At 34.2% G+C, this 16,397-nt stretch overlaps 1 protein-coding gene across 1 annotated transcript in view; it reads right to left on the reverse strand.

The window, feature by feature from the left end:
* The window catches only part of MAPK8 (mitogen-activated protein kinase 8), a 107,991-nt gene that overhangs the window by 46,034 nt on the left and 45,560 nt on the right, over nt 1-16,397 (reverse strand). The window contains exon 2 of the mRNA XM_051981903.1: nt 8,135-8,220. The gene's annotated coding sequence lies outside the window, so the exon portion shown is untranslated. The remainder of the gene's footprint in view (nt 1-8,134; nt 8,221-16,397) is intronic.

The following is a 16,397-nucleotide window of genomic DNA, read 5'->3' on the forward strand; positions in this document are numbered from 1 at the left end:
TCCCTTCTTTTTTTACCTTTGACTTTGGTCAAGGTGCATTCATTCCTGTTTTATGTGAGCCCTCTCATTCTGTAATTTAATTCTCCTAAAAACACTGATTCTCATGTAGGCAGGATATTATGAGGTTTAGTCTATAATGTTTCGAGTTTGTTTCTTTATCACCTCTTATTGACTTCTGCTTTTACTTTTGTCTCCTTGTGTACTTTCAAAAAGAAATACGTTAATGTTTTCATGGCAGTTCTTTTGTTATTACACTTGTTTTACTTTCTTGTAGTTCTGTTGTCTGGAGTATTTAAAAAGCAAGTATCTTTTTTAGGTCTAGTTTTCATTGTAGGAATGCAAAGAATGACTCTTTATTGAATGACTCTAATAATAGACTCTAATGTGTAAGGTAAATCACCCTGAGTTATATCTTGAGCACTTTTGCTCTTCAGAACATATTCCATTGCCTCCTGGTTTTTTGTGTTATTCAAATTTTCTTTCTTTTATATCTTTATTACTTATAGTATTTCTTGTTTGTTAATGGAATAGTTAAACAATCACAATGAATCTTAGAATTCACACACTAAAATTTTTTTCCCCCAATGGAGGTAAACTGGATATTTTTGACTGGCACTTTACTTTCTGTGTTCAAACAGTCTGGGCAGTTTGCTTGTATTATTTCCTACATATTAGTGTTCAGATTTTGGGATCCTCTGTAGTCTTCTGGGAAACAGTGTCCATCTGAGAGACAGATAATCTTTATATGACTTGCGTGCAGTTTATCTATAAGATCTGTCTGTTTTGCTTGAAATGGAGAATGTTTCATGCACACAGCAAAGCTTTTCCCTTAAGATAAGGTATCTGGATATGCTCTTTCCTCCCAACCTCCCCAAGTAAAAACATTCACTGCAACAGGGGCATTAAGCTGTGTCCACCCTGATTTCAGGGAAAGGGAACAGGAAGAGAAATAAGAAGGGATTAGTGTTAAAACTAGAACTCAACATATATCCTTGCTTTGTGTTCAACAAATTGTATCATTATGAGCCAAGTAAACCTATTCTTATAAATATCTTGCTTTGTACTTTAATTATTTATGCCATCAATATTTGAAGAACAGCATGAGAGCAGTAACAGTGATGGGGAAGGGCCAGTACTGGCAGTAGATACTGACTACAGAGGTGAAAGCCTGAAAAGGAAAAGCATGAGTCTACTTTGTACACGTGTACTTTCAAAGTTACGTGTGGGAGAAAAGACACTTGTTCTACCTTTCAATACTATGGAGTTAAGATTAAACTCTTAGCTAAACAGAACAACTCATTCCTGGAGAGTTCCTGATAAACTGGGTTTTATTGTATTTCTTATGTTGATTTAGTTAAATGAACATTAGGTCACCATGTCCAAAAGAAAAATTTGTAGAGAGAATTCCATTATCATCAGAATATTTCCTAATGCAACAAAGAAACAAAAACTAAATCCAGTGAAATAGAGATGTCCCAGATGGACCTCAAAGAGTGATTCTATTAATTTCAATTAATCTCACATATAATTACCATTAATTCATTTTACCAGTAAATTAACTACAAAGTACATTTTAGAAGAGCTAGGGAAATGTCAGAAGAAAATGATTCAGTGACAAATATTCTGCTGTAATTGTTTGTTCTCTAGTATAAAAAATAACTGATTTAATTTTGGAATAAGATGTCCTACACTTCACAATTTGAAAACCCATCAAAAATATTTTTAAAACCCCCAGCATTTCCATTTAATTTGATTCAATTTTCCAAATATATCAGATCCTTAATGAAGCTCCTTCCCACCCCAAGTTTGGAATCTGGATGTAAAAGCATAAAACAGAAGAGGATCCTTGTCTTTCAAATTCACCTTTTAAAGATAATGCCAATGGCTTAATCGTCAAATACCTACTATGTTTTTTGAATTAAATTATATTCTATATTATTGTTCTATAAGAAATGACCAACGGGATGACTTCAGAGAGACCTGGAGAGACTTATATGAACTGATAATGAGTGAAAGGAGCATAATCAGGAGATTGTTATACACAGCAACAACAAGACAATACAAAGATCAATTCTGAGGGACGTGGCTCTCTTCAACAACGAGATGATTCAAACCAGTTCCAATTGTTCAGTAATGAAGAGAGTCAGCTAACTATACCTAAAGAAAGGATTGTGGGAGCCGAGTGTGGACCACAACATAGCATTTCCACTTTCTTGTTTTTGTTGGCTTGCATTTTTATTTTCCTTCTCAGATTTTTTTCTTTCTATCTAGATCCGATTTTTCTTGTGCAGCAAGATAACTGTATAAATATGCATACATATATTGGACTTAAGATATATTTAAACATATTTAACATGTATTGGACTACATGCCATCTAGAGGAGGAGGTGGGGAGAAGGAGGGGAAAATTTGGAACAGAAGGTTTTGGTAAGGGTCAATGTTGAAAAATTACCCATGCATATGTTTTGTAAATAAAAAGCTATGATTAAAAAAAAATTAAACTATATTCTAGTTGTAAAGACATTTCTAAACACTGTGTGAAATGCTAATGATACAAAGAAAGGCAAAAGATAAGCCCTATTTTCAAGGAATTCACAGTTTAATGGAGAAGACATGTAAATGATCATGTGTAAGCAAGATACAGACAAGAAAAACTATAAATAATCTCAGGGGGAAAAGCATTGGCATTAAAAAGGAACTGAAACATCTTAAAGAATGTATAACTTTAGCTGGCACCACCAGGAGGCACAGATGAGAAGAGAATTTCTGGCATAGACGACATCCATTGAAGAGATAGTCAGAAGATGGAGTATTGTAAGGAACAGCAAAGAGGCCAGTGTCACTAGATCAAAGAGTATATGGAAGGGAATATCAAAAGACTGGAAAGGTACAAAGGATTAGGGTATGAAGAGCTTTAAAATCTGAACAGAAGATTTTATATTTGATCTTGAAAGTAACAGAGAGCCATTCATGTTTATTAGATGAGGGGAAATATGGTCAGTCCAGCATTTTTGGAAGGATGGACTATAAGAAAGAGAGACCTGACACAGGAAGCTTCACTAGCAGCCTATTATAATAGGCCAAGTTTGAGTTGACCAGGGACTTCACCAAAGTGATGGCAGGACTAGATGAGAGAAGGACACATTTACAAGTGATGCTAAGAGGATTTACCAAAAAGAGTCAATGTGGGAGGGGATGAAGAGCTGAAGATGATATGTAGATTTCAAGACTGGGTGACTTTGGTGGTATTCTACAGTTCTATGGAAGTTAGCATGAAGAGAGTTTGGAGGGAGAGGCAAGAAAGAGAAATGAGTTGTATGTAGGTTCCAAAGAGAAAAGTCCACTTTATTTAATAAGAGGGCTGTACAGATCACATTGCATGCTGCTTCAAGCTATTAGCAAAGAGCTGATATCTTTTACATAAGATAACGTCCCTCATAGACAGCTATTGTCTCCAATTCCAACAGACATTTCTTATTAGGTTACTTGCTCTTTTCTCCGGGCAAAGGGATCAGGAGGTAGATCCCTACACTAGTGTCTTTATTCTAGAGTAGCAGAGTTCCCTGGGAAGATGATGTTAGTTAAACTGGAAAATAGGTGAGCATTCTTTACCTAAGAAAACAACTACTAAATGAATCTTTATTTTGAATAAATGTGGAGAACAGAGTCTACTTAGATTTATTTATTCCCTTTAATTCTATAGATCAGTGATTAGTTGTGATTGATTATACTTTAAGAAGCTGTTTGTTTTTAATATTTGTTTTAAAAACATTGAGTTCCAAACTCCACCCCACCACTAAACAAGCAAGCAATGTGATATCAATTACACATGAAGTCATGCAAACATTTCCCTATTATTCACATCATCAAAAAATAAAAAAAAAAGCAAGAAAAATAAAGAAGTTTTGAAAAGAATGTGCTTCAAACTGCACTTGGAGTTCAACAGTTTTCTCTTTAGAGGAAAACAGAATCTTTCATCTTGAGTCCTTTGGAATTGTCTTGATCGGTATAGTTAAGTCTTTCACAGTTGGTCATCATTACAATATTAAAGTTACTGAGTACAATATTCTTATTCTGTTCAATTCACTTTGCATCAATTTATAGCAGTCTTACCAGGTTTTTTTATGAAGCCATCTTGTTATTTCTTTTAGCAGTCATATACCACAACATATCATAATACCATTCTCCAACTGATGGGTATCCCTTCAAATTCCAATTCTTTTCTACCACAAAAGAGGTGCTAAGTTCCTTTCTGTTTTCTTTGAATTGACAAATTATTCTTACCAAATCTGAATCATTACAGAATTGGTCTTCCAATAGTGGAAATTTTCAAGTGTTCCTAAAAATTTTAAAGAGCCAGTCACCATCTGAAATAGATTATCCTCAGCAGAACTATGAATAGGAGATAGCTTGCTTATGGTCAACTGAAAGGTAGATGAGAAACATGTAGAATGAGCCTATGAAATCTTGTACATGAGTTGGTTCCTAAAAAGAGCAACTCTGCCCACAAGAAAAGGAGGCTTTAGAACTCTATAAGTTAAGACATTGATATGCCTTGATTTGAGGTTATAGGTTGGTGTAGGTTTTTTCATTACTTCCAATACTGTGGCTGCATCTTGGAAAACCTCAAGGCTATTGAACTTCTATAATTCTGGTGACACAGTTAAATGGTGATAATTCTGAAGTATCTCTGCAGGACTTCAACCTAGAGTTGAACTTCTGGAGTATTCTTCATTCAAAAAAAGGCTTCATTTTTGAGATGATGTTCTATCCTCATCCTCACTTCCAGAACTCTGCTAGTGATACATTTGGAACAGGAAAGGAAGCAGGAAATCTAAAAGTAAACTAGCCCTAATGCTTTCACTGGAGATAATAGGATGTGCTACTTAGAACAGATCGGGCTAAAGTAGTCCATCTATTTTTTTTTGTTGTCTTGCCATTTTAAAACTTGAATTTGTGGATTGCCTCTGATATACAAAACAACTTTTGTACATCCCCACTTATCATCAATATCTTGCCCCCAAATCCACTTGGCTGTGCCCAATAGGTGACATATTTGGCTCTCTGCGTGCCATAAAGGACCTAAGTGTTAACTCTATGTGGAAATTCCAAACTCTTGATTCCCACAAAGAAAGTCTAGTTAAATTACGCAACTATAACAAAGATGTCAAAAGGGATGTCAAGAGAATCTACTGACTACTTGGTTTCTATGAGATGATAAAATAGGACAAAGGCTCCACCTGCATGCCCAAGGCAATAAAGGGACATGAAACTGAGATCAACAAGGTTCCAGGCCTCCCACCATTCCATACACAGAGGTACAGAGTGGATTGAGGCTATAGGTGGCTCCACGACCCAATTTGATCTCAGCAGTGTCATGAATTTTCCACTTGAATTCCTTTCAGGCTCAACGCAGGTAAACTTCATCCAAAGCCTTTTTTTTTTTAGATCTGTCAGTTGTCTCTCCTTCCTTAAATTATCTTGTGTTCACAAAAGCTCCTAGAGGCTGAGGCTCGTTTTAGATTTGTCTTTGAATCCTAGAGTATCTAAAACAGTGTCTTCCCAAAGCAGGCACTTAAGTGCAAGGGCTGCTAAGTGGTGCAGTGGAAAGAATGTCAGGTCTGGAATCAGAAAGACTTGAGTTCAAATTCAGACTAAGGCACCTCCTAACTGGGTGACCCTGGCCAAATCACTGAACCCAGTTTACCCCAGTTTCCTCATTTGTAAAATGAACTGGAAAAAGAATTGGCAAATTCAGCACTCTTGCCCTTTGGGGTTCTCTCAAAAGGGGTCAAGAAGAGACAGACATGACTGAAATGACTTAACAAGGGGTCAAGAAGAGACAGACATGACTGAAATGACTTAACAACTTAATTGCCTAATAAATGCCACAATGCTTAGAAATACTGATATTGGAAAGAGGACACATTTGTCACTTGAAGTTTTGAATAAGGAATACTGAAGAATACAACTGAAATAATGAAGTAAAAATTCCTCTATATTTGCTGTAGCAAGTACCAAAAAGATTAGACTGAATAGTTTCCCGTTTCTTCAAATAACAGTGGTAAGAATTTTAGAGTAGTAGGGCAAAAAGAGATACACATTTATATAGTTATCTTACTTAAGACGAAAAAACACACCTACCCTAGCAAAAAATTTACACAAACTAGTGGCCACAGACCACTAGTTTAAATAGTAATTGAATGAACAACAAAAAGGGCAAAATTTGTTTTTTAAACTAAAATTTTAAACTAACTTCATTTTGAAGTTTAGATCTGAAACATTGTTGACCTTTCATTTATACATACATTAATTAATAATAGCAAAATATCATTGCTTTAGAGTACATAAGAATTTCAAGTAATTTCATATTCCTTTAGTGTATAAGAATATAGGCAAGAATAGTTGTACACTTTCTTGCTCCTGATTAAAAAAAGATTATGTAGTATCATATGAATCAATGGCAGAAAATATTTTAAATGTTAAATGCATTGATAATAACTTTCTATCAATTCCACAGGTAAAATTATACTAACATCAAACAGATGGAATACAACAGGAACCTGGAGGTAAAGTATTGTAAAACCAAAACACTTCATTTTGTAGGAAATGCATGAATTCTGACAATATGTATTAATTATGTGAGAAAATAAGGCAGCAGAGTAGGATGAAATACTAAGAGCATCAAGAACTGACAACTGAGAGAAGAAGAACTAGAAGTACTGTGAAAACACAAATCAACCTGAAATTCTGGCTCTAGAGTCAGAGGAACAGGAATCAAACTCCATCTCAATTCTTGCTACTTAGATAACTGAGCAAATCGTTGCGTCTTGTAGGACTCCAGGTCCCTCATCTATAAAATGAGGGAGCTGAGCTTGAGGATCACTGAGGGCCAGATCGATGATAGGAAGTCACAGAAACCTGTAACTTCATAATTGCGAATGGTTTTTGTTTGTTTGTTTGTTTGTTTTGCACCTGATCCAAAATAGTCAATCTGATGGAAAGTCTTATTGCTTTTAACTACAAAATAATTTATGTTCAGTTTTTTCTTCATATTCTCCCTATAAAATTTATTTCTTCGCATTTAGACTACTAGTCTAATATCTAGTCTTTTAATCTCCAGACTATTTCTGTTATCACAAATAGTTTTGAAAATATCACTCTACTGGCAGCCCTCTTTATAGTGACAAGAAACTGGAAACTGAGTGGATGCCTATTAATTGGAGAATGGCTGAATAAATTGTGGTATATGAATGTTATGGAATATTAATTATTGTTCTGTAAGAAATAACCAAAAGGATGATTTCAGAGAGGCCTGGAGACACCTACATGAACTGATGCTAAGTGAAATGAGCAGAACCAGGAGATTGTTATACATGACAACAACAAGACTATAAGAAGATCAATTTTGATGAACGTGGCTCTCTTCAACAATGAGATGGTTCAAATCAGTTCTACTTGTTCAGGGATGAAGAGAGCCCATCTATACCCAGAGAGGTCCATGGGAACAAGAGTGTAGGCCACAACATAGCATTCTCACTCTGTTATTTGCTTACATTGTGTTTTCTTTCTCAGTCTTTCTACTTGATCTAAATTTTTTTATGCAGTAAGATAACTGGATAAATGTGTATACATACATTGGATTTAACATGTATTTTAACATATTTAACACATATTGGATTACTTGCCAGCTAGCAGAGGGGGTGGTGGGAAGATGGGGAAAATTTGCAACAAAAGATTTTGCAAGGGTCAATGTTGAGAAAATTCCTGTCAGTTAAAGCCCACGTCATGTTCCTTCCTGCATGAGTCTCTACTTAGGTATAATATCTCAGTCCCTGACAAAATGGGCAAAGGAAATCATAGAGTTCTGTGTATGTAAGTGATGACATAAATGATAATAATCATTATGTAACAACATTAAAAAATAAGTAGCCTTTTGATAAATTTACAAAAGAATTGCTTCTATTTGGTCTCATTTGTGATAATTTCATTAATAACATATTGCTTTTATGACAACAATCTGTGTTTTATCTTTATCATGAACAGTCTGCAACAAAATTTATTTAAGCTTAGTTTTCTACTTAAAAGAACAATTCCTCCCTTCATTTTGCTGTTGCCCAAGTACCCATATTACCGTTTCACATGTAATTTTCCTTTAGGAGCTCGGTATCTCAGTCATTGATCCCACACCTCTTCAAATCATTCAGTTATTTTCAATTTCTGTAAATAAAAGTGAAATAAGATTAAGTGGTGATAAAACATTACTGTGTTCTTAAAAGTGTTTTGTTTAAGCCAGGTACTAAAAATTACCAATAAAATTTTACTTTTAGCAAAATCATCTGAAAAAAATACTCTAAATTAATTTCTAATACATCGACCAGATAATTACAAGGGTTTACACATTAAACACTGATACTTCATGTCTCTGCCTTATAAGAATATTTCTGAAGTCAGTTTTTTTCAGTAGTCAGATGTTTGGTCACTTCAGATCTCAACAGAAAAACTAAATAGACTTAAATCTACTACATGTAAAATACAGATGGAGTAAGGCAATTAAAAGCTATAACAATACTTTGACTTCTTTGGTATTTATTTTGTAATCATTGTAAATTCATTAAAATTTTATTTTCAATCTAATAAATCCAAACAAAAACTGAAAGAAAAAAGTAACTTGGAATTTATGAATATAATAGTTAAAAGGTACCTTATCCCAACCAGAATCCAAGGAAAACTAATTATATTTATATTAAAGTATAATAAGCTGCTTTAAAAGATCTTAAGTTCCTTTTCATTAGAGGTCTTCAAAGAAAGGTTGAATGACAAATTTTGGGGCATGATGGTCCATACCTGTACAACTTTACTTGAACAAGAATTTCTTTTCTGAAAGGGGCTTATGTATTTCCTCTATGAGAAGGCTTTTCCTGGTCTTCTCAGCTACTATTGCCATCCCCTCCACTGCAATGTGTTTCTTTGCATATGCTATATATGTTGATGTTGTTTCCCCCATTAGAATATAAGCTCCTCCAAATTAAGGACTGAATTTCTTTAACTTGTCTCTAGTGCTTAGCAAAATGCTTGGCACATAAGAAGTGTTTAACTGGCGATTTTAGTCAATTTTAACATAATTTCAAATTGCTTTCCAGAAAGATCAACATACAATTCCAATAACAATGTACTTTTCACAACCCCTTCAACAATTACCAATAATTTCTGAAGAGTAAACTACTACAGATCAAAATAAGAAATAATGGGCACAATAATGGACATCAATTAACTTTATATTATATATTTCAGTTAAATTCTATATGCACTTATTTTATTAGCTGTCTACCATGCTAAATGCTGATGACATTTTCCCCTTGTAAATCTTCTCCATTCCCTAATTTCACTACTATCAGTCTTTTGGTTTATTTTTTGAGATAAAGTATCTACTATCTTGGCTGGAATAACTCTGATTTGCTCGATTTCCAATGTAGGCCAGTTCAACTCATCCTCTAACAATCTTTAGTACCTCCAGAATTAAACATAAAATCCTGTCTGACGTTTAAAGTTCTTCCTAATCTGGCCCCCTTCTAGCTTTTCAGATTTTTTATACCTTCCTCTCTTCCATGTACTATTTCATGATCCAAAGACATTGGTCTCCTTACTGATTTTCATTTAGGCCACCAACCTCTGTCATCTGTGAATTTTCAATGGCTGTCTTCCATGCCTGAAGAGCTCTCCTATTTATCTCTGCCTCCCACCTTCCCCAGCTTCAGATCTCAGCTAAAGTCTAACCTTTCACAAGCAGCTTTTCTCAATTATCCTTAATGTTAGTGCCTTTGCTCTTACATTATCTCTTCACGGGCTGCTCTGCCTGGTTTTAACTCAGAACATTATGTTCTAGTACGAAGTACCCTCTGACACCATCCTCCTTCTAGCTTTCTTTTTGTGTACTGCATTTCCCCATTAGATAGCAAGCTTTCAAAGGGCAGAAACTAGTTTTTTCCCCTCTTTTTTGTATCCTCAGTGCCTGGCCCATAGCAGGGATTTAATACATTTAATACATGGCATCTTGTTCTATAGAGGTGAGACCAAGAAGAGCTGCTGCTGAAAAGTACAGTGAGCTATAAAATCCAGCTTCAGCCCATTATAAATGAACTCTGTGGAGCGTTTAGTGTCCCACCATACAGTCAAAGGGGAAAGAGGCTGAGAGCTTTGGGAATGTTCTGAGTATGCTCAAGATTGAATTAAACAGCATGATGGGGAGATCTCTGGTGATCAGCAAATCCTGAAAAGGGTATCTTATTCCATGGAGTTGAGACCAAGTAGTCAATTTGATCAATTTTAAGCTAGCTACCTGAAACATGGCAAAATAATGAAATAATAAGAAAAAAAAGATTACTTAGCAGATACAACAAATATCACTAAGTGGATTACTAAAATTAATAAATTACTCAATAGTCTTAGTTCCTTAGAGCTTATTACTTTAGACTCATTTATCACAAGATTGCTTATTCAGTTTCTTAATCTAGAAAACACAAAAAGCAATGAATGAGAAAACTTGCGTTAATGAATACTGAAATAAAAATTATAAATAAAATACTGACAAGAAGATTACAGTAATATATCACAAAGATCATAAAGTATAACCTGCCTGCATTTACACCAGGAATGTAAAGTCGGTTCAATATTTGGAAAAGAATAAGCAAAACTGTTAATATTAAAAGAAAAAACAACAACAAAAAAATCCCCCACAATTATTTCAACAGTTGCAGAAATAGCTTTTTACAAAACACAACAGCCATTCTTGTAAACTCCTCAAACAAAACAAACAGAAAGTATAGGAATAAATAGGGTTTTCCTTAAAATGATAAGTAGACGCGATCAAATAAAATCAAGAGCCAACATTATCTATGAGGTAAGTTAGAAGCTTGGAAAAACTTCAACAGTGAAAGTAAGGATGTTTATTATCACCATAATTATTCAATATTGTACCATAAATGCTAGCAAAAGCAATAAAATAAGAAAAAAAATTAAAGAAAGAACAGGTGGGGCAGCTAGGTGGCTCAATGGATAGAGCACCAGCCCTGAAGTCAGGAAGACCTGACTTCAAATCTGGCCTCAGATATTTAACATTTAAATAACAGGGGAGGGAACAAGAGGGGAAGGGAGGAAAAAAAATCACTTTCTGTAGATGATATAATTACTTAGGAAAGTCAACTAAAAAAGTTACCAAAATGATTAACAACTTCAGCAAAGTTGCAGAATATAAACACACAAAAATATCAGCACCTCTGTATATTACCTACTAAATCCAGCAAGAAGAGAAATTCAGTTTAGAGTAACTATAATATAAAATATTTAGGAACTTTATTAATACAATTACAAAACATTCTTTACCAAATAAATGTAGATTAAGTGAAGGTCAATTCCCAGAGAGCCTCCACAGCTGTGGATCATAACATCTGAAGAAGCTGTAGGGCAACATTTGGTGACACAGGTGTTGCAGACTAGGAATGAGATAAAGTGGAGGTAGAGGGAAGAGGAGACAGGTCAGACAAAACAATGGCCTCTCAGTCTCCTTGTATCATCTGTTGGAATCTTTACAAACTGTTAAGTAGGAGATGTTTTGGGCCAGAACCTGAAACAAGGTACTAAGTAGAACTAACTGATACGATGTTTGTGTTCACACCAGTATTCATTGGAGTTCACAAGTAAGGGAGATTCACAAATCAAACTTTGTAACTTTGTAAATTCACACCTCCCTTAGGTGTGCCTCCAGAAGGAGTCGTCAACCTTTGGGAGATGATATATAAGAAGCAGACTCAGTCGGGAGTTCAGCTGAATTAGATTGAGAGGGGAACATCAAGTGAGTTCAGCCAGAAGCCTTCTCTCTCGGAAAAGAGTTACTTCGGAACATTGACTGGGGTCGGAGAGGAGCACTCTGGGAGGAAGCTCACAAGCCCTCTCTCAGAGGCAAGACAGATTCACCTTTGTGCTGGCTGGGCTGAAGGACAAACCTTTGGATTTGGAGACATTAGGAGGGAGCTCTTGGAACCAAGCAGAGAGATAGGCCTCTAAGCTAACCGGGCTATATGTATATAATATACATAAATAAACAAGAGATAGAAGGTTCACTCAGAAGGTAATGTGGACAATTGTAATTATATAAAATTAATATATATTTTGTGCAAAAAAAAAAAAAAACCTCAATGCATTTACAATTAGAAGATAAGCAGAAAATTGGAGGAGAAATCTTTGCAGCAATAAAAGATCTGAACTTTTAGCACCTGGCTGTGTTTTGAGGTGATTATTACTTTCAACGGCAACTAAGGCTCCTCCAGAAAACCTCCCCAAGAAACCTGCTTTCTCCCAGAGAGAACCATCTTATATTATATTTTAAAGAAGAAAAACACCAACAGAGATCCATTCTGCAGGCCTGGGTTGGATCTCCAGCAGCCACTGTCAGGTGGCTCCTGTGTATTCTAACAGAGATGGTTAGGCTGAGCCAACATAATAAAAAAATGACACCATTTAAATTAATGTATGTATTCAGTACCATATGAGACTACCAAAGAATTACTTTATATAGCTATTAAAAAAATTAATTTGGAGTTACAAAAAATAAAAGATATCTAGGAATTGTTAGACAAAAATAAGAAGGAAGTACCTGATCAGGTGGCTAGCAATACTGGATCTCAAACTATACTTTATATAACTGTTATTGTCAAAAAACAATTTGTGAGAGAGATCAATCAATGAAATAGATTGTTATACAATGTACAGTAACAAATGAGCATGGTAAAATAATATTTGATAAATCGAAAGATTGAAGCTATTTGGACAAGAATTCACTATTCAACAAAAATTATTGGAAAAACAGGAAAAGTCTGGAAAAAATTGGTATAGCCTAACATCTCACATCATGCAGGAAGACAAACTCCAAATGGGTAAATGATTTAGACATAAGGATGACATTGTAACAAATTAAAAGGAAGAAATTACCTGTCAGGTCTATGAGGGGAAGAAAAGAGTTCATAAATAAACAAGAAATAGAGGTTCACTCAGAAGGTAATGTGGACAATTGTAATTATGTAAAATTAATATATATTTTGTGCAAAAAAAAAAAAAACCTCAATGCATTTACAATTAGAAGATAAGCAGAAAATTGGAGGAGAAATCTTTGCAGCAAATATTTTTGATAAAGATTTCATTTCTAAGATATTTACATAACTGTTATATATATATATATATATATATATGTAATATGAGGAAGAGTCACTGAAAAATTGTAAATGGTTAAAGTCTTGAATAGGTGATATCCAGAGAAGGAAATCCAAAATGTTAATAGCCAAACAACAACAACAAAAAAATGTTCCTGACTAAGTTGACAAAAAGGAAAATGACAAATGTTGGAGAGGTTGTGAAAAAAGATTCTTTAACACTGTGTTATGTTGTTGGTGAATCTATAAACTGGTTCAGCCATTCTGGAAAGCAAGGTGGAACTATGCCAAAAAATTATTAAAATGTATGTACCCAGAGCCACTAAGTCTATACCACAAACAGATCAAAGAAAGAGGAAAGAGTATATTTGTGCAGAAACATTTATAATACCAAATATTAACCAAAAATCAAAAGGCTTAAAAAAAATAAGGGAAAATATAAGGTATAAGGTATTTCTGACCTTGAAAAATAACTTGAGATCATATAATGATCATAAAACTATCTAAATGCCATAAAAAGTCTAGACATCATAATTCTAAAAATCTCGAAAAAACTTAAAAGAAAACTTCCCAGAGATCTCTTAGAACCAGTGAACAAAGTACAAATAGGAAAAAATCCATTGGTTACCTCCAAAAAGAAATTTCCATAGTTTCCAGGTTGGGGGAGGTGGGGAGGGAGGAATTACATCAAGCAGTCAGAAAAAAACAAACCAAACAAAGAAACAAAAGAAACCCCAATCCTTAAATACTAAGAAGCCACAGATAGGCTCACATATGATCTAGTAACATCACTCTCAAGAAGCAGAAGCCTTGGAATATGATACTCCAGAAGTCAAAGGATACATATGGCTTAATTCCAAGAATAACTTATTCAGTAACTTTTAGCATAATTCTACAAGAGGGAAAAAAAGTGGATTTTTAATGAAAAAGTGGACTTATTTCCAATAAAAAGCAAAATAAAAGACTTCATAAAAACTTTGAAGTTCAAACATAAGTTAGGAAAAATATAAAAGGTAAATACTAATGAATAATGATAAAAGGCTAAACCAAAGTAAACTGTTTACATTCTAATATGGGGAGATAATACGTGAACTCATTATCACTTGGGGTTGAAGTCTAATTAGACATGACTTAGGAGTATGCACTGATCATCTTAAGCAAAGAATGGAATGAGAGGGAAAAAGGAATACAATAAAAATGACTGGAAAGTAACATTGTGAAAAATTATCTTACATAAACAAGGAGGAAGAAAATGAGGGAAGGAGCTGCCAATACTTTGAAACCTTCCTCTGATCTGAACTAGTCAAAGGACAGAAGAACAGACACACAAAGCAAACAGTTGGGTTCAAAATTACATTTCAGACAAAAAAAAAAAAAAAAAAGGAAGGGGAAATTAAGAGGATCCATGAAGGATGGATTTATTTCTAAGTAAAACAAACTCTAAGGATGTACAAAAATATTTATAGCTTTTTTTGAGATGTCAAAGAATGGGAAACTAGTGGGGTTAATAGATAAAGGAATCGCTAAACAACTAAATAACTGAATAGATTGTAGAATATAACTGTGATGGAATATTACTATGCTGTAAAAAAAAAAAATGATGGAGATGGTTTCAGAGAAACTTGAGAAAACTTTTATGAACTGATACAGACTGAACCAAAACAGAAGAGCAAGTTATGCTATGACAATAATATGATAAAGATGAATAACTTTGAAAGTTAGAAACTCTGATCATTACAATGACTATGCATCATTGCTAATGATGAAACATGACACCTACCTCCTAAGTAAAGGACTAAAAGAACAGAATGAGAACTAATTCTCTCTCTGACACAAAGTGGAATTTTGTTTTGCTTGATTATACACATTTATAAAAGGGGTTTTGTTTTTCTCATTTAGTGAGGTGGGAGGGTTGGATTGGAAGTAAAAGAGAAGGCATATTTTTATTGATTGAGAAATAAAATTAAACTTCTGTAGGGGGAAGTACAAATGGAGTTGCACTTGAAGTCAAACCAGAAACATCTTTCATTATCTCTTCAATTATATATCTAGTTATTCTACTTCCTGACCTGCTGGCTGCTCTCTGGCAATCCTCTTTATCCTTATCTCCCTCAAAATGGAACCCTGGATTTCTGTGTCTCTTGGCTCTGGTAAATCAGTTTTTTTCTTGCTGGTGCCCAGACTTTTTCACCAAACACATTTCTTAGACAGTCTGTATAGCAACCACAGTCCTCCCAATTTCTGTATAGAATTTTCCTCATTAGAATGTAAGATCTTTGAAAATAGGAGCTGTTTTGCTTGTTTAGTTTTGTATCCTCAGCACTTAGTACAATATATGGCATACAGTGAATATTTACTTACCTATCTACCATGTATTGTGTGACTTTACCTGCTCCTTCCCTTTAGACTTTGGAATGCTGCTATACAAATGAGGCTGTAAAACAATCTGATAGTAGGATACATTTACCATAGTACATATGAATAAAATTGCTATAGATTTTTGAGATATGGAATCATATCTGAAATTTCTAAAATATGTACTGTGTGCTATTGAGAAAGCAAACAATGATAGTACAAGTTACTAAATGTGTGTTAGGTTTTGTGTAAGTGATATATCTGAGCCACCTAGTGGGAAATGATAAAACTGTATTTTTAAAATCAGTCAGATATTTGAAAATAATGTGAAAAATTGAGGTAGAGAAGGACCTAAATTGAGGTAAGGGTGAAGAGTAAAGTATCAGTAGTCTTAGAGTTGATAGCATATATACACCAGATGCTAGAATGGACTAAATATACATGTACATATGTATATTTTAAGCATCCAGATAAATTCAGAACAACTTTTCAAGTTGTTACTTTCTTTTAACAATGCTTGAATATACATTCCTCTTTAAACCTTTAAATTGCTTATAGATTTGCTGAGTAAAGGCTTTTCCCACAACATGGTTATAAAAAGGAATTATAGATATATGCATCTAGTGGACAGCAGACAGGGACAGTAGGGGAAAAAGTGTTAAGAGAGTCATCTCATTACCCTCATCACCAAAACTCACATCCTAAATTCTAACTATAAGATTCTGAGTTCCACGTTTGCTTGTTTTCATTTTCTTGCTATAGAAATCTTTGGATTTTTTGTTAAGTTCTTTGGGATATATTTCCAGTAGTGATATTACTTAGTGGATGGGTATGACT

The sequence above is a fragment of the Antechinus flavipes genome, chromosome 2 (genome assembly GCF_016432865.1).
Source record: "Antechinus flavipes isolate AdamAnt ecotype Samford, QLD, Australia chromosome 2, AdamAnt_v2, whole genome shotgun sequence".
Taxonomy (NCBI): Eukaryota; Metazoa; Chordata; class Mammalia; order Dasyuromorphia; family Dasyuridae; genus Antechinus; species Antechinus flavipes.